This window comes from Amblyraja radiata, chromosome 7 (genome assembly GCF_010909765.2).
Source record: "Amblyraja radiata isolate CabotCenter1 chromosome 7, sAmbRad1.1.pri, whole genome shotgun sequence".
Taxonomy (NCBI): domain Eukaryota; kingdom Metazoa; phylum Chordata; class Chondrichthyes; order Rajiformes; family Rajidae; genus Amblyraja; species Amblyraja radiata.
In genome coordinates, this window is record NC_045962.1 from 71934303 (window position 1) to 71952479 (window position 18177).

At 44.2% G+C, this 18177-nt stretch overlaps 1 protein-coding gene across 5 annotated transcripts in view; it reads left to right on the forward strand.

Annotated features, from left to right (window-relative positions):
• Positions 1–18177, forward strand: part of lypd6 (LY6/PLAUR domain containing 6) — a 200511-nt gene that overhangs the window by 85112 nt on the left and 97222 nt on the right. The window contains exon 1 of one of the 5 annotated variants that reach the window (XM_033024736.1): positions 14234–14515. The exons of 2 other annotated variants lie outside the window; for them this stretch is intronic. The gene's annotated coding sequence lies outside the window, so the exon portion shown is untranslated. Of the gene's footprint in view, positions 1–14233; positions 14516–18177 lie in introns of those variants that run through there. 2 more of the 5 variants (XM_033024734.1, XM_033024732.1) reach the window with 2 other exon arrangements.

Consider the following 18177-nt stretch of genomic DNA (forward strand, 5'->3'; position numbering starts at 1 on the left):
TGTTCTTAGAATTAAGTTGCCATTGAAGACTTATGTAAATAGTAAGTACATGACATTTCATGGGATTGGATAGGGAGCATGTCTAATGATTGTTAAAGCATGTGTTTTCCTTTATGTTCCAGGAGTTGGTGGAATTTGCTAATCATTGCTAAGGACTGGGTGGCCCTAGATTTGAACTGACATGAAAACATGGCGAAAAATAGCCCGTCTAACCTTGTAATCTGTTGGGCATGTTTAAGAGGCTGCATGTAAGGCTAGTTGAATGCAAACTACACCTCACTATGATTACAGGAGACGTGTACCTCATGTGTTCCCTCTGGGGTACTTGTATGAGGTGTCAACTTAATTTACGGGTTGTTTTTGGCAATTTGCCAATGCCCTGTTTTAGTTGCAAGGCGAGCCATTGGGGCAAAGTGATAGTTACAGTGAGGTCAGACTATGCAGTACAGAATTGTTTTTGCATGAACATTGAAAGCAAAAGTGGTCGTATCGATTGCACAGTGAATACATAACAGAATCTCGGAAAGATTTGCCGGGGAAGGCCGTTAAACCTGATAGTGCTAGTGAAATTGAGAAAATTACCTTTGCATTACTGGAGAAGAAAAAGTTTTGCAAGTTACAGTGAGATAGGAAGCATTCATCAAAGATATTAGGGCATTAAGTCTGAAGAAGGGTCTCGACACGAAACGCCACCCATTCCCTCTTTCCAGAAATGATGCCTGTCCCGTTGAGTTACTCCAGCATTTTGTGTCGATCTTCGTGGTAACCAGCATCTGCAGTTCCTTCCTAGACATTAAGCCTTGTTGTACCCGTATTCTGTTTCATATTCTTCACGTTTTGTGATACCCAACCATATACTGTCCATATGACATCTAATTTTATCAAAAACTAATTTGACAGAATTAGTGTTGTGATAAAAGGGAGAAAGACTTGCTTTTATTTAGCACGGGCTATGTGAAGACCACTTGGGGGAATGGACAGGACCTCTGTTTAATGTTTGATTAATGAAAGCACTTCTACCAATGCAGCAAATCTTCAATACACCAATGGTCAGCCTAGAATATCATGCTTAGAACTCTAAAGGGAGTCTTGAGCCCACAATCGTTGGTTCAAGGCTAGGGCACCACTAACCTGTTGTGCCGGCACAGGGGTGCAGCGGCAGAGTTGCTGCCTTACAGACCCAGGGACCCAGGTTCGGTGCAGTCTGGCTGGAGTTTGTACGTTCTCCCTGTGACCGCGTTCGTCCACACTCAAGATGTGCAGGGTTGTACGTTATGTGTAGGGGAAGGAACTGCAGATGCTGGTTTAAACCTAAGATAGACACAAAAATCTGGAGTAACTCAGCGGGACAGGCAGCATCTCTGGAGAGAAGGAATGGGTGACGTTTCGGGTCGAGACTGAATAGGGGTCTCGACCCGAAACGAAACGTCACCCATAACCCCAACCATATTCTCCAGAAATGCTGCTTGAGTTACTCGAATGTTTTTTAAAAATAAACCAGCATATGCAGTTGCTTGCATTCTAAGGGTGCGTGATAGAAGATATATTGGGACATTTCCACTAATAGAGAGCAACCAAAAAGGAGGCAAGGCCACAAAATAAGGGTTGGTAATTAAAACCTAGAATGTTCTTGTCTCAGAGGATAATTAACCCTGTCCCCCCCCCGCCCTTAGTTTTATTATTTAATCTGACTTTGTCATATTAGTGGTTTATTATTTTGTTTTTGACAGCAGTAGACATCACTTCTGTCAATGGGTGATTCTGTCAATGGCAGCATCTCTGGAGAGAAGGAATGGGTTCGTTAAGAGACAATCCCTGTGAAATTAATCTAAAACAAACATCAATTCTCGTCATATTGTGCTTTACTAAAGAGGGTTACTTTCCGCTCTGCAGGCACTGAATTCCTCTGAAGAACAGAGGAAAAACTCAATCTTTTTCGGAGGCTATTTTCCAAAGCTGCTCACTTCGCCTTTTGCTACTGCCCTAATGCAATGTCGGATCCCAGAAAATGCGTGAACCCAGAGGATTGTGTATTCTATCACTTCACCATCACCTTCCCCCTCTGCCCACTACTCTGCCACTAACAGAAAGCCTCAGGCTCCTGCTCGTCCTCTGGGCCTTGTGCATTCTAGATGCAGAAAAATGGTCCCCATGTTGCGGGAGTCCAGAACCAGGGGTCACGGTTTAAGAATAAGAGGTAGGTAATTTAGGACTGAGATGGAAAATGTTTTTACCCAGATAGTTGTAAATCTGTGGAATTCTCTGCCACAGAAGGCAGTGGAGGCCAATTTACTGGATGTTTTCAAGAGAGAGTTAGATTTAGCTCTTAGGACTAATGGAATCAAGGGATATTGGGAAAAAGCAGGAATGGGGTACTGGCTCGAAGGGCCAAATGGCCAACTCCTGCACCTATTTTCTATGTTTCTATGTTTCAAGGCTGAGCCGAAAAAGGTTCCCAAGCTGATCTGGGATGTGAAGTGCGGACTGATGTCATTCTCAGAGAAGAACGTCACCTATACGTTCTTTCCAGAGATGTTGCCTGCCCCGCTGAGTTACTCCAGCTTTTTGCGCATATGTTCGGTTTAAACCAGCATCTGCAGTTCCTTCCTGCACACTTCGTCTGCTCCTGGTTATCTGAGCCAGGATCAACCCTGACCTATGACACACTACAGCTTTTACGAGGTTTAAGAATGCTGTTTCATCCATTTATGTCCCTCACCAGCCAAAACTAAATTGCACTGAAGAGTGTTTAAAGCTACCATCATTTTTTAGCACATTAAAACAATGACCACACTTTTAAAATACTTTATAATTGTTGAAATAATTTTTTTAACTCCAGAAATGATTGTGACGATGCTACAGAAATGTAAGATTTTGTTTCCTTTCATAGCTGAGCGGTAATTGATGTTTGCTACCCAGGTTGGTGTTTGAATAATGACTGTCTTTGAATCAGCACCCTTCAGGAAGGATGGAGAATTTACAACAAAAAAAATCAATCAGATAATCCAAAACGTAATGGTAATAATGAGGTCACAGGCATTGACCCAGCTTGGTCAGATATTTAATGTCTGTGTAGTCAATGGCTTTGTTCCAGAGAGGAAAATGATTGTGGGAAAACCATTAAATGAGTGTAATCCTTGTCTTCTTGGCTGCTAAAATCAGATAAGCCAATCAGAGAATGTTCCTCCTCTATGTTTTCTTGAGAGTGAGGAATTTGTTGACAGAATTTCAGAACAAGAAGTAAAACAATGTTCTATTGTGGCAAAATTGGCTTCATTAAAAAAAACCTTTAAATGCGAGTTGTAAGCAGCCCTATAAAAAAACCCCCTTCACACTTAAGCGGCCTTTTCACGGGGCGACTTGACGCAAGAGTTAACCGGAGTTTAACATCGTGGGAACCTCGTGCGGTAACAGTACGGCATTCGTGGACCACCGTGGACCACCATAGCGCTAACGGCAGGTCATCGTGTAACTTGGTCACTCGGGAGAAAATTCAAGAAAGTTTGAATTTCTCCAAGATTGACTTGTACACTTGTGGTTGAGTATTGCAACATTATATGAACGTAGTGGCCAGTGCGATATCCGTAATAACTCTTGCGGGTACCGTGGGAACTCCTGCGAACGGTGAACCCGGAAGCTGGACAGAGGGGACAGAAGGTGAGTAAAAATTATCTTCTGTGGGATTGAATTTAAAAAATAAATAAAAATAAAGATTTGCATCCGCATATGGACATCAACTTATTCATGAGTTATGTTAATGAGATTCAAGAAAATAACTATAATCTTTAAAAGGGACTTTAAAAGGGACTTTACTGAAAGGTTACGCATTTTTATGGTCCGTGAGAAAATTGTCACATGTACTTCTTTGAGAGATACAGGTCGGAGTCCTCGGGTCCAGGGGTCCGGAACGCTACCAATCAATGTTGTACAGAGACCCGTGTAAGGAGTGAACTGCACATGCTGGTTTAAACCGAAGACAGACACAAAAAGCTGGAGTAACTCAGCGAGTCAAGCAGCATCTCTGGAGAAAAAAAGCTGATGTTTCGGGACGAGACACATCTTCAGACTCAATTCCGATTAGGCTGTCTGAAGAAGGGCTCCGATTCGAATCGTCACCTATTCTTTTTCTCCAGAGATGCTGCCTGACCCGCTGACTTACTCCAGCTTTTTATGTTTTTCTTCCCAGATCTGACTTACCTGCTGAGTTACACCAACATTTTGTGTCCTTCTGTGCGTATTAACCAGCATTAACCAGCGTCTGCAGTTCCTTTAGACATTACCTAACTTCAGATTTTAGAGATATAGCGTGTGGGAACTCCTGCGAACGGTAAACCCGGAAGCTGGACAGAGGGGACAGAAGGTGAGTATGTGTCCTTCGAGGACGTCCCACCTAATTGTCATTGTTGGATAATCTTTTTAACAGGAACACTTGCAGAGATGGCTCCCAGAAAATCTCAAAGAAAGGGGGTAAAGCGTGTCAGAGATGTTTTTGCCATGTTGCGCTATTCAGTTTCTATATTGTTTCAGTTTCTATATCTATATTGTTGCTCTATTCAGTTTCCCAGGGGGTCGGGACGGGACTGGAGTTGGGAGGGAAAGGTGGGGGAGTCGAGGGAGAGGAGGGGGAGACAGATGGGGGTGTCTTCATTTACTGGCGGCGGGTGTCTGTCACTGAAACAGGCAGGTGAGATTTCACATCCACCTTGTGTGTGCCTCTCTCTCTCTCTCCCTCCCTCTTACACAGGCTGAGAGACTCTGCCTCTGTGAGTATACGTCTCTTTCTCCCCCTCTCCCACACACAGTAAGACCGAGGTACTGTGCTCAGTCCATCTGTGTCTCCCACATACACAGTAAAATATGTCTCCAAATGAGCCAATTCAACCAAGGGAGGATATATATAGTGTGTGAAAAAAAAAGTTACATCATTTGTGTCACGTGTAGTTCACGATGTTCATTCAAGATTTAACGCGAAAGCTCGGGAAACGGACAAGTCACTCGCACAAATAACAGAAATGCCGAGTACCGTGGGAACTCTTTATCTACCCCCGTTATATCGTGCGAGACTCGTGCTGGACCACGACCTCTTCACTCTGGTGACATCTTGCGTCAACTCGCCCCGTGAAAAGGCCCCATCAGAGGAATGAAAGAAATTATGTTAAACCCTGTAGGGGGCTAGGAGTGCAGCCTGCACACACAGCGTGGGATCACATCTCCACCGAGATAAGTCAGAAAGGCTGCTCTCATGAACATATTAAAGTCCCTGTCCCACTTTTTTTAAATTTTTTTTTAATTTTATTTTTATTAGAAGTACGGTAAATTACAATAACACACAACACATATATCTTAATACATTTTTTGTACCGCTTCATTTTTTTTTTTTTTAAAGCTTTAAGAAAAAGATAGAAGTAAGGAAAGTAAAGAAGGTGCGCAAGAGTTGTGAAGTGCAGGAGAGTGTTGGGAAAAGAAAGCCCCTTAGAAAAGAAGTTAGAGAAGGAAGTAAAGTAAGAAAGTAGACCCTAGAAAAGAAAGAAAAAGAAAGTAAGGACAATCGCTCTATTATAACATTAAACTCCGCAGAAAGACTACCAACCAAGTCTGTTTTTGTTGTTTTATCTCCCAATGCCAGGTCCTGATACCATTTATTTATTTATTTATTTTTAAAATTACTATTGCACCTCATGCTTGTAATAGGTCCATAAACGTAGACCACGTCTTTTGGAATTGGTTTGCTTTATCTGTCCCACTTTAACGACCTAATTTGCAACCTCTGCAGAGTTTGCTCTTGACTTATACTCGCAGCATAGTCGCCACGAGGTCGTAGGAGGTCTTCATAACTCTTCGTCATGCTCGTGAGTGGTCTCCGCGTACTCGTGGCTTCAAGTAGGTCGTGGCGTTTTCTCTAGCCTGATAAAAAATGTCCACGAGTGAAAAAAAGGTCGGCATGGAAAAAATTGATACTTTTTACTCGCATGTAGGTCGTAGTAGGTCTTGATGGTAGTCGTAGGTAGTCGTAGGTCGGTAACTGGCCCGAGAAAAAAATGCAAACATGACAGCATCATTTTATCATGTGATAATTTCCCACTCGTAGCTAGTTATAGTTAATAATAATAATGGATGGGGTTTATATAGCGCCTTTCTAATACTCAAGGCGCTTTACATCGCATTATTCATTCACTCCTCAGTCACACTCGGTGGTGGTAAGCTACTTCTGTAGCCACAGCTGCCCTGGGGCAGACTGACGGAAGCGTGGCTGCCAATCTGCGCCTACGGCCCCTCCGACCACCACCAATCACTCACACACATTCACACACATTCACACACAGGCAAAGGTGGGTGAAGTGTCTTGCCCAAGGACACAACGACAGTATGCACTCCAAGCGGGATTCGAACCGGCTACCTTCCGGTTGCCAGCTGAACACTTAGCCCATTGTGCCATCTGTCGTCCCAAGTTGGTCTTAGGTGTGGAAGACTGAGGTCGAGGGGGGGTCGTAGGAGGTCGTGGACATAGTCGTAGGAGGTCGTAGGAGGTCGTAGGAGGTCTTTTACTTTGGCGAATCATCACGACCTTGACATTATTTTCAACTCGTCTAGGGTCTTCTAAACTAGTGGATTAGGTCGTCCAAGTGGGACAGGCCCTTAACTCTGCCAATCTAGGGAGATCATTTGGAGTCTTCACCCCAAATCTACCTAGAGATATTGATGACCTCTTAGGTGATTCTTATAACGTCATCCCAGAAACTACGTCACTGACTAGTTTGTTTTAGAAAGAGACTACAATCGATTACAATCAGAACCCTATCCCAGGACACTTTATACTGTGGAGCCCTGGAATGCATGAAGATCCAAAATATTCCCAATAAATTTTAATTCAGTTTATTGTCACGTGTACTGAGGTACAGCGGAAAGGTTTTGGTGCGTGCCAATCAGCCCGCAGAAAGACAATACATGATTACAATTGAGCCATTACAATGTATAGATACATGATAAGGGATTAACGTTTAGTGCAAGGTAAAGCCAGCAAAGTCCGATCAAGGATAGTTTGAGGGTCACCAAAGAGGTAGATGGTAGTTCAACACTGCTCTCTGGTTGTGGTAGGATGATTATGCTGTTCCACCTCCGTTAACCCGGGTGGCTATCAGCCCAGGCTGAATTCTCAATCAGTCCATGCTTGAGACTGAATTGTTGTTGTTGTAACACTAATTGCATGGTCACTGTTGTTGTAACACTAATTGCATGCCTCCAACTACATCAAACTAAGTTCTCAACTCTTTGCCTAAGTCCGCACCTCAACTCTTAGACCTGTGGTAATTGCCACACTGACCTATGCATTCCACGGCTCTTTATCCAGCATTAATACTAAGTCTTCCTGGTTTCCTGTGCCCCAGTTAATCAACATCAAGATCCTTATATCTGACTCTTGGCTACCAGTTGTTTCCTCTTCATCTGCCCCACCTCCAGTTGATACACCAAGTGTAACGCTCTACCAAAATCATTTTAGTTTTTATCTCACCACATTGCCACCCTTATTCTTTGCAATCCCATCAAAATCTTTCTCATTGCTTAACAAGGCACCCAGAGGAAACAGACACAGTCAAGGGAAAACATGCGGTCTCCACACAGACAACACCCAAGGTCAGGATCGAACCCTGGACTCTGGTGCTGTGAGGCAGCAGCTCTATCAGCTGTGCCACCGTGTTTCCCTGAACCTTCTAGTTATCCGGATGATCATTCTCAGGCATAATCATTTCACCATTACTGACTGTGTGTTCAGCTGCCTAAACTCTGTACATTTCTGAGGCTCTCTTCCTCTCTTTCCACACTCTACATCATTTGTCCTAAAATATTCTAGTTTGGCTCTGTACCAAATACTAAGTAAAAACTTAGCACGTTTCCCATGCAGCTCTGCATTTAAATGATCAATGTTTAATTGCATTCCTTGTTACTGGTGCAGTCTGTGATCTCCTACATCCTCCAATACAGCCTCATGTATGTTCGAATGCTTAGCTTGTGGGGGTCAAGGTCACAGTCGTTCTCAACTTTCTAGCTTGCTGCTCCAAGGCACTTCTCTTAGACTGCTGCTCACTGTTGCATTAGGCAGGCCCAAGCTCCCAGAGAAGACTTATTTTTCTTCTTGGGTCTCCATGGTCACCATTAACAAAGGTCATGCATCCTGCAAGCACTGCCCTTCACCATTTTCTACCTGGTACCACTCGCATTCAGTAACAACACACTGCAGTAGCTGGAAAGTGCTGGTCACATTGTGGTATGTCCCTTTCAGAGCTGGCATCAGGAGTTGCATTATTACGATGAATGCTAGCTGCTGCAAGTACATGCTATGGATCAATGCTGTATTGAAGTCACCACTGTCACTTTCATTATGATCAAATCCAACAAGGCTGTTCTGCAATCCACACACCTGAAGATCTCGCTCTTTATGCAGCTTTCATAAACTATATTAGTGTGGTTCACAATGCTGATTGAATGTCATTAAGTAACCAGAGTTTGTGTATAATGCCAATATTGAGATTGACTCATATGCAAATGATGCCATCAGTAAATTACTTACATGTATTTGCATGACTCAAGTTTACGTCTACAAATGATTAAATCTATAAATAGGAAAACAAGTACTGGAGTAACTCAGCGGGTCAGGCAGCATCTCTGGAGGATATGGATAGGCGATGTTTTGAGTTGGGTACCTTCTCGAGACCAGTCTGAAGAAGGATCCCGATGCGGACCTTCACCTATCCAGAGATGGTGCCTAACTTGCTGAGATGCTCCAGCACTTTGTGATTTACTCAAGATTCCACAATCTGCAGTTTCATGTTTCTCCAAGTCTATGAATAGCATGGTTTAAATTTTTATTTTGACAACCAATGTACGCTGACTTGGGATGGTTGTGGTTCTGCCAGGACTCTGGTATAATGTTCGCCACACAACAATCTGAGATCAGGGACCAACAGATAGTCTCTCATAGTTCTTAACAATGTGAGGAGCTGTGCACAAGGAGGCTTTGAATCTCCATGGCAGCCCAGTGTACTTTGGTTTAGAAGCAGTGTAAGGTGGCTCACTTCAGTGTCTTTGTTCAATGAAGAGTAATGGATGCTGATGAACCTTCTCCTATAAATCTGAAAACCAAACGGGCATTTGTTAAGTAAGTGTTGTGTTGCTTTTCCTGCTTCACGGAAGTATGTCAAGTGTTGCATGGTGACCTTATTATTTACTGTACTGTTTTGTGCAATCAATTGAAGTCTGCATTCTGCGATATTGGTCACATGGAATGTAGTGCTTCCATGCATGGAACTGGAGAGTCTTAATTGTAGAATGCTCTTGTTGGATTCTTCAAAATTGATTAAAAAACACTGCAATGATTTTCCAGTCTGAAGAATGGTCCCGACCTGAAACATCACCCATCATTTCCCTCCGGAGGTGCTTCCTGACCTGCTGAGTTACTCCAGCACTTAGTAACTACCTTCGCAATGATTCTCTATAATGGTTGCACCCACTTAAGGGTGGCACAGCGGTGGAGTTGCTGCCTTACAGCTCTTGCAGCACCAGAGACGTGGATTTGATCTGTAGGGGGCGCTCCTCTGTGTGCAGCCATGTCAGCAGCGCGTCAGTTTTTCCAGCTTTTTTTTATTTTTTAGTATGTTTTAAAGTGTGTATTTTGTGTTTCTTCGTGTGTTTTCTGTGTGGGGGGTGGTGTGGGGGGGTGAGGGGGAAACCGCTTTGGTCGCCTCCTCCATGGAGAGGCGACTTTTTCCAGATCGCCTCCCCCGCGGCCTAACATCAAGAATCGGCGCGGCCTTTCCCGGAGACGTGCCCAGGGCTTCAGCGGCGGGCGCAGCGTGGACTCTCGGCGTGGAGTGGGTGAACCCTTGCTGGGGCTCGCTGGAGGGGAGCGCTCCGTTTCGCTGGCCCGGGGCAGCCGGCAGCCTGAAGTCACAGCCTGAAGCCGCGGTCTGCAGAGCTCCAGCTGGTGCGGCGTCTACAGCCCGGGATCCCTCATGGGGGACCCGGGGGAAGAAGAAGCCATCACTGCCGGCCCGCGGCCAACTTCTTCCGCGGGGCCGGCATGGACTTACCATCACCCCTGGAGGGGAGCTTCGACCGCCGGCCCTGCAGTCTACGGTGCTTCTGGCTGCGGCGGGGACTTTAAATCTCGACCGCCGGCCTGCGGCCTACAACAATCTAAAAGCCGCGGTCTCCGGTGAGGAAGAGCCGATCCTGGACTGACTGGACTCTGGTCCTGTACACGGGGGGGAAATGGAGGAGGACTGGCCAAATTTTTGTGCCTTCCACCACAGGGATGAATGCTGTGGTGGATGTTTGTGTTACAGTTTTATTGTGTGTTCTTTATTATTGTACTGCTGCTGACAACCCAAATTTCCACCAACCCTGGTTGTGTGGCAATAAATTATATCTAATCTAATCTAATCTAATCTAACTACGGGTGCTGTCTGTATGGAGTTTGTATGTTGTCCCTGTGACCGCGTGCATTTGATCCAAGATCTTCGGTCTCCTCACACACTCCAAAGATGAACAGGTTTGTAGGTTAATTGGCTTGGGTTTGTATACTCGGTATAAGTGTAAGTGTTAGGATAGTGTTAATGTGCGGGGACCGCTGGTTGGCACGGACTCGGTGGGCCGAAAAGGGCCTGTTCCCGCGCTATATCTCTAAACTAAACTAGACTTCCAAGTTAAAACAGTTAGTGAAATATTTAAGATTGTGTCCATTGACCTGTATTGGAAGTTCTTTGCTATACAGTATTTCACTTCTTTCTTTAAATTTAATGGGTTGTCGTTCCTTATGAAGCTTTTTCTTATCTTATCAATTCACTGATGTTTTTTTTAAATCACACTGCATTAACAAAGCAATGTTCTCAGTCTGAAGAAGGGTCTCAACCCGAAACATCACCTATTCCTTTTCTTCAGATGCTGCCTGACCCGTTGATTTACTTCAGCTTTTTGTGCCTATCTTTGGTTTAAACCAGCATCTGCAGTTCCTTCGTACACAATCTCATTTGCAGGGTACTAGCACCCAGGTTTACTGTCAGCCTACCTTGTATGTCTACTGGGAAAACACCAGATCCTGGGGAGCAAGGAACGTAGAGTGCAGTTTACTGAGCTGAATGCAAGAAAGTTGGGTCGAAACTGGCTGCTTTAGATTTTACTTCAGAAATACAGCATGGAAACAGGCCCTTCGGCCCACTGAATCTGCACCGACTAGCGATCACCCCATACACTAGTTCTATCCTACACACTAGGGACAATTTACAGAAGCCAATTAACCCACAAACATGCATGAGTTTAGGAGTGTGGGAGGAAACGGCAGCACCCAGAAAGAACTCCTGCGGTCACAGAGAGAATGTACAACTCGGTACCGACAGCATCTGTAGTTAGTATCTCAGAAAATGATTACCAGAATACTGCCAGGATCAGAGGGTATTAGCTTTAGGAAGAGGTAGGGCAAACTTAGATTGTTTTCTCTGGAACATTGCGGGCGGACTTGATAAAAGCATATAAAGTATATAAAATCATGAAGTATAAATTAAATGATGTGAGGCATAGATAGGGTAGACAGTCAGAATCTTTTTCCCATGGTGGAAATGTCAAAGACGAGAGGATGCAGCTTTAAGATGAGAGGGGAAAATTTTAAAGGAGATGTGCGGGACGAGTTTTTTTTACACTGAGAGTGGTGGGTGCCTGGAATGCGCTGCCAGGGATGGTTGTGGAGGCAGATGCAATGATGGAATTTAAGAGGGTTTTAGATAGGAACATGGATATGCAGGAGATGAAAGGATATGGATCATGCTCAGGCAGAAATTAGTTAATCTTGGCATCATGTTGGGTACAGATTTTGTGGGCCAAAGGGCCTGACCCTGTGCTGTACTGTTCTAGTGTCTCGGAAGCAAGGAAGATCTGGAGCTGAATTCACAGGACTCCAGATGGGCTCTTCCATCCCCTGCAAAGGGCCCTCTTTATCCAACCACCTCTTCCTCCCCCACCCCCTCCCATTCCCTTCACCCCTATCACAAGCCCTTGACCCAGCCCAGGCCAACCCCTGCACTTCTATGTTTACTTTCAGTGTTTAGTTTATTATTGCCACGTGTACTGAGGTACAGTGAAAATATTTTTTGTTGCGTGTTATCCCTCTTCTCCCCTCTCCCATCAGGCAAGATGTATAGAAGTGTGAAAACTGACACCTCTGGATTCAGGGGCAGTTTCTTCCCATCTGTAATCAGAACACAGAACCATCCTACCAACAACGAAAGAGCATTCCTGAGCTATTATCTACCTCATTGGAGACTTTAATCATTGGAGATCTTTGATCGGACTTTACTGGACCTTTTCTTGCACAAAACATTATTCATGTTATTCCCTTGATCATGTATTTGTATGATTTGAATGACTCATTTGTAATCATGTTAGCACGCAACAAAAGCTTTTCACTTTACCTCAGTACACGTGACAATAAACTAAACTCAAACTCAAAGTAAGACCCAAAGTTGCTTCAATGTCAGTAAAACTGCATTGTACTTTAGCGTATTGATGTTCCTGAAAATTCCGTATACAAAGTGATCTCCAATGTTAAATTTGTGACAAGGATACAGTCAAGCTTCATCCTGGTTCAGATAACCAGGCACAGATTTATCTGAGAATGACACGAGTGAGTAAATAGATGTTGCTGTCCTTTCAAACCAGTGAGATTGTAGATCACAATGGGCATGAAATTTGAGTGTAGTTGATTTAGTTTAATGGGGCTAGGAGGGAGAGGTAGATCACCCATGATTGAATGGTGGATTGACTTGATGGGCCGAATAGCCTAATTCTACTCCAATACTTATGACCTTATTGTCACATGTACTGAGGTATAGTGAATGGGGATATAGCGTTATTGTTCGCATTATTTGGTTGTGTTTTATTCTGGAGGAGATGCGAACACAAATAACATCCCACAGAATGTCAATAGCTGCCAGGATAGCCAGAAATGTGCACCATATTATCTGCACTCGGTTAAGCTAACTTTGAACAGCCAAGCATTGTCTATTTTGCAGTTGCTCAGAGGAACTTCTAGGTCTAAGATTATTATGTTTGAGGCCGCTTTGCATTTGGCTTCTGCAGTTTAGACAGTGGGAAAGCAATAATCTACGTAAATTTATTTGAAGAAGGACACTCCATAGAGGGAGTACAGAGAAGGTTCACCAGACTGATTACTGGGATGTCAGGACTTTCATATGAAGAAAAACTGGATAGACTCGGCTTGTACTCGCTAGAATTTAGAAGATTGAGGGGGATCTTATAGAAACTTACAAAATTCTTAAGGGGTTGGACAGGCTAGATGCAGGAAGATTATTCCCGATGTTGGGGAAGTCCAGAACTAGGGGTCACAGTTTAAGGATAAGAGGGAAGTCTTTTAGGACCGAGATGAGAAAATCATTTTTTACACAGAGAGTGGTGAATCTGTGGAATTCTCTGCCACAGAAGGTAGTTGAGGCCAGTTCATTGGCTATATTTAAGAGGGAGTTAGATGTGGCCCTTGTGGCTAAAGGGATCAGGGGGTATGGAGAGAAGGCAGGGATGGGATACTGAGTTGGATGATCAGCCATGATTATATCGAATGGCGGTGCAGGCTTGAAGGGCCGAATGGCCTGCACCTATTTTCTATGTTTCTATGTTTCTATGACACAAAATGCTGGAATAACTCAGTGGGTCAGACAGCATATCTGGAGAAAAAGAATATGTGACATTTCAGATCGAAACCCACTGAGTTACTGCAGCATTTTGTGGCCATCTTTGGTTTATACCAGCATCTGCATCTTTAATCCCATGGAGGTGTGATGTCAAGATAGAAACTGTTAAGGTTTAAACTCACATTTATAAATGCACAGGTTTTAGTCGCCCTGTACCACAAAAAGGTGACTAATTTGATTAAGTGGCTGAGTGTGGGGTTGGAGGAAATGTTATGTGGAATCAATGGGTTAATTAGGTGGGATGTAACACCCAGTCAGCGAGTTCGACATTGCGCTGGGCATAGAGTAGCTGATATGGGGGAAAGTTTGGTACGTATAAAAGCATCAAGGCACAGCCCTCTGCAGAAACATGTATCAGGTCAGCAAAATTTAAAGTGCCCTCAGAGGATTAATTTGTCATGAGAAAGCAGATGACTTCATTCACAGTTTTGAGCCAGATGAATGGAGGGAGTTGCTTCGCTGGTGGCAGACGAGGAGTGCTGGTTTTGTAACTGATTAGGCTGCCGTGCTAATTGGCAGCCTATCGGAGGGGAAGGCCTTCTGCTCAGCCGCCCACTGGGAATGTCGATTGGTTACTCCGACTGACAAGAGTATGCACGGGCTGAACATAAGGCAGCACAGCGCTTCAAAGCAGGAGTTGAAGGAGCAGCCACAGACTATACTTCCCGCTGCAGTTGAACAACGCCGTCTTCATGTAAAAACCGCAACCGTGGTCTGTAGAATAAAAGCAAACGCGAGTTAAATGTGGGTTTCCTTGAGAGGTAAGGAAAGGCAATGTTTGATTTCCCTCCTTGTCATGGCACTGTTTGCTGAGTGAGACGGATTACTCTTGTGTTTCTCCGTGACGCGGTGACAATGCTCCACATTGATTCGTGACTATTGCCAAATTGCTAAGTAAACCATTTAAGTTTTACTGAATGGCTTCAGCAAAATTGTCCTGACATTGCATGCTATGTGTTTGTCAAAGCTTGTCTCGCTGAAGATTTGTTGCTTTCAGCAAAGTTTTAAATTAATGACATTGAATTTTCTTACTGGGGATGTGCTTTGGTTTTTACAGCTTTCAAAGTGTGTGATTGTGGTGCTTTGTCTTTGCTATCTTCTGCAAAACCACTCACCACAATGTTGGTCAGTGTTGCATGCTATCTTGTTTTTTCGGCAAATATGTTTTTTAAACACAAGCATGTTGTACGTGTGCAATAAATGAAGAATTGGCAATGGGATCTCCATATATTTATGTGCTGCATTCTACACTGGTGCCTTGAACCCAATGGGGGAAACAATCGACACATAATACTGAAGTAACTCAGCGGGTCAGGCAGCATCTCTGAAGAAAAGGAATAGGTAACGTTTTGGGTCAAGATCCATTTATTTTCGATGCTGTTGCAGATTTTTAAATAGATTTGACTAAAGGCATCATCTGACACTTCATTTTTATAGTTTCATAGACCAAGTGCAGACCCATTGGGTCTGCTCCTCCAACGCACCCACAGCCCCCACAGGAGGCGTGGGCCTCCAACTCAACCCATTGCCGAAGCTAAGATTCGAGCACTCAGCAAAAATCATAGCTCGTGAGCCTCCCCCAGCACTGGAGTTGAAAAAAAAATCCCAATAGCAACTTCCCAGTTGACCCTCCCCCTCATGTCCTGCCAGGAGCTATGATGGCAACATTGTTGCAAATGTGCACTTGCTGTGAGATACCATTGAGCTGAAAAGTTCAGAGTGTTCCTGCTAGTGTTCCTGTCTTTCAACTTTGTATCAAAGTGTGTTGGAAGCTGATTTTAAAGTAAAAAAACATTTAAAATTCAAAGTATTTTTAAACATTTTCAGTAATAAGTTGAGAAATAAAGCCTGAAATTTTCAGATAAGTAGTTTCTGGACTCTACGGAAAAAAAATCTCTAACAGAATATGTAAAAATGTTACCGTTAGCGCGTCGTTTTTTCGAGAAGATGTGATTACACATGAACAAACAAACACACACACGAATAAATACACACACATCCAAGATCAGAGTTTTAATAGTTACTAGACCAATGGCAGACCCGGTGGGTCTGCTCCCCAACGCACCCGTCCCCTACCCATAGCCTCCATTGGAGGCGTGGGGAGCAGGAGGGGGCAGATAAGGAACGGGGAGCAGAGAGGGGCATGGTAGAGTTTGAGGGGTGGGGGGGGGGGGGCGTGTCACCACAGGGAAGGGCTGGTTCCCGAACGCAAGAATCCCTCGCTGCCAGCTCCCAGCTGGTGGGTCGCAGTAACGGTGCGTGGTTGCAGGCTGCAGGCAGCAGGGCCCGAGTACGGGGGGTGGGGGTTGGGGGGGGGGAATGGTTTGGGGGGGGGGGGTGGGGGGGTGTGATGTCACTCGCAGCACGAGCAAGAAGACAGTGGGTTTTCAAAGTCTTTTCAGATTTTTGAACATTTTCATTAATTACTGGAGAAATGAAGCATGAATTTTTCAGATAAGGCGATTTTGGACTGCAGTGAAAATAACTCTACTGGAATAAGTAAAGATTTTACTGTTAGCGTGTCATTCTTTCGAGAAGATGTGATTATAATCAAACAAATAAACACACATCCAAGAACAGAGTTTTAATAGTTATATGTTGGAGTTACATATACAGGTGTGCAATATTCTTTATGGTGCTTGGGATAAGAAGTCTCTTATGTGCGCACTCCCAAATGTCTCTGGTCTTTATATCTCCATGTCTTTAGTTTAGTTTAGAGTTACTGCTTAGAAACAGGCCCTTTGGCTACCGAATCCGCAGCAACCAGTGATCCCCACACATTAACACTACCCTACACGTGTGATTTACACTTATACCAAATTAATTTACACTTATACCAAGCCAATTAACCTACAAACCTGTACATCTTTGGAGTGTGGAAGGAAACCGAAGATCTCGGAGAAAGCCCATGTGGTCATGTGGAGAACGTACAAATTCCGTGCAGACATCACCTAGGTTCGAACCGGGGTCTCTGGTGCTGCAAGCTCTGTGATGCAGCAACTGTGCCACCATGCCACCCCTGGCGTTGGTGATCAGGATGTTGTGCTTCTGCAATTAATGCTGTCTTATTAATGTTCTTCTCCTGGATGTTAGGCTGGCATTTTGGTGTTAACAAAAAGAGGTCACGATGGCGCAGCGGTAGAGTTGCCGCCTTACAACGAATGCAGCGCCGGAGACCCGGGTTCGATCCTGACTATGGGTGCTGGTTGAACGGAGTTTGAACATTCTCCCCGTGATCGGCGTGTGTTTTCTCCGACATCTTCGGTTTTCTCCCACACTCCAAAGATGGTTTGTAGGTTAATTGGCTTGGTAAATGTAAACATTTTCCATAGTGGGTGTAGGATAATGTAGATGTGTGGGGATCGCTGGTCGGTGCGGACCCAGTTCGCCAAAGCGCCTGTTTCCGTGCTGTATATCTAAAAAAAAAAGAATGGTATATTTTTAAAGCAGGTGCATCAGGATGCAGAAGGCCAGTTGCCATATTTAAGGTGATCTTGTGTTGAAAGATTGTGTGGGTCTTCTATAAATGCCGTAATGCACAAAGCGGGAGATTTTGAAGTTGTGCAGGTGAATGTGCAAGTGCCTGAGTACCTTTTGGACTGATCTGACAGATGCTGAGCCAATGGTTCACAATGAGAGTCCTGCACCCACTGTAGAAAGTCTACTGTTGCTAGCTACAGAACTGCTCTGCTAATGTCTAATAAAAATATTTAATGCACGTCAACAGTCCACTTTCCAGTGCTTATGTGCTTTTTCCGTCTGCTCTAAAATATAAGCATGTCCTATTATTTCTGCCTTCCTTGTGTATTTGCCAGTTTCCTGCCCATAACTGCAAGAATTTATTTATTGAAATCATATTCTATGTCGCTCTTCCAGGGAGATGCTAACTGCATTTCGTTGTCTCTGTACTGTACACTGACAATGACAATTAAAGTTGAATCTGAATCTGAAGAAATTGCATAGGCACAAGGAACTGCAGATTTTCGTTGAGGGATGCAGCAAGGAAACATGCCCTAGCAGTTGCGCCACTGTGCTGCCACAGATACTGGAATCTCACGCAAAACGTGAGGTGCTGAAGGAACTCAATGGGTCAGGCAGCATCTATAGAAATTGATAGGCAACATTTTGTGTTGGGGCCCTTCTTTAGACAGATAAATGTAAGGTTTAGAAAGCTGGAAAAGAGACAAAGCCCAGAGAGTGATAGGTGGGTACAGGTGAGGAGGATTTGATTTGCAGATGGGTGGAGTAAGTGGCAAAGGAGACAAAAGGGTGTCTGATGAGGAGAGAAGAGGAGTGAGATGGTGGAAGGGGACCGGGGGCAATGGGGAGAGTAGGGATAAAAGTGAAATGTGGGACTGAGACGATGAGTGTGCAAAGGAGGGATTGGGAAAGGAAGATAAATTGCAGACAGTTGTGGTGCAGC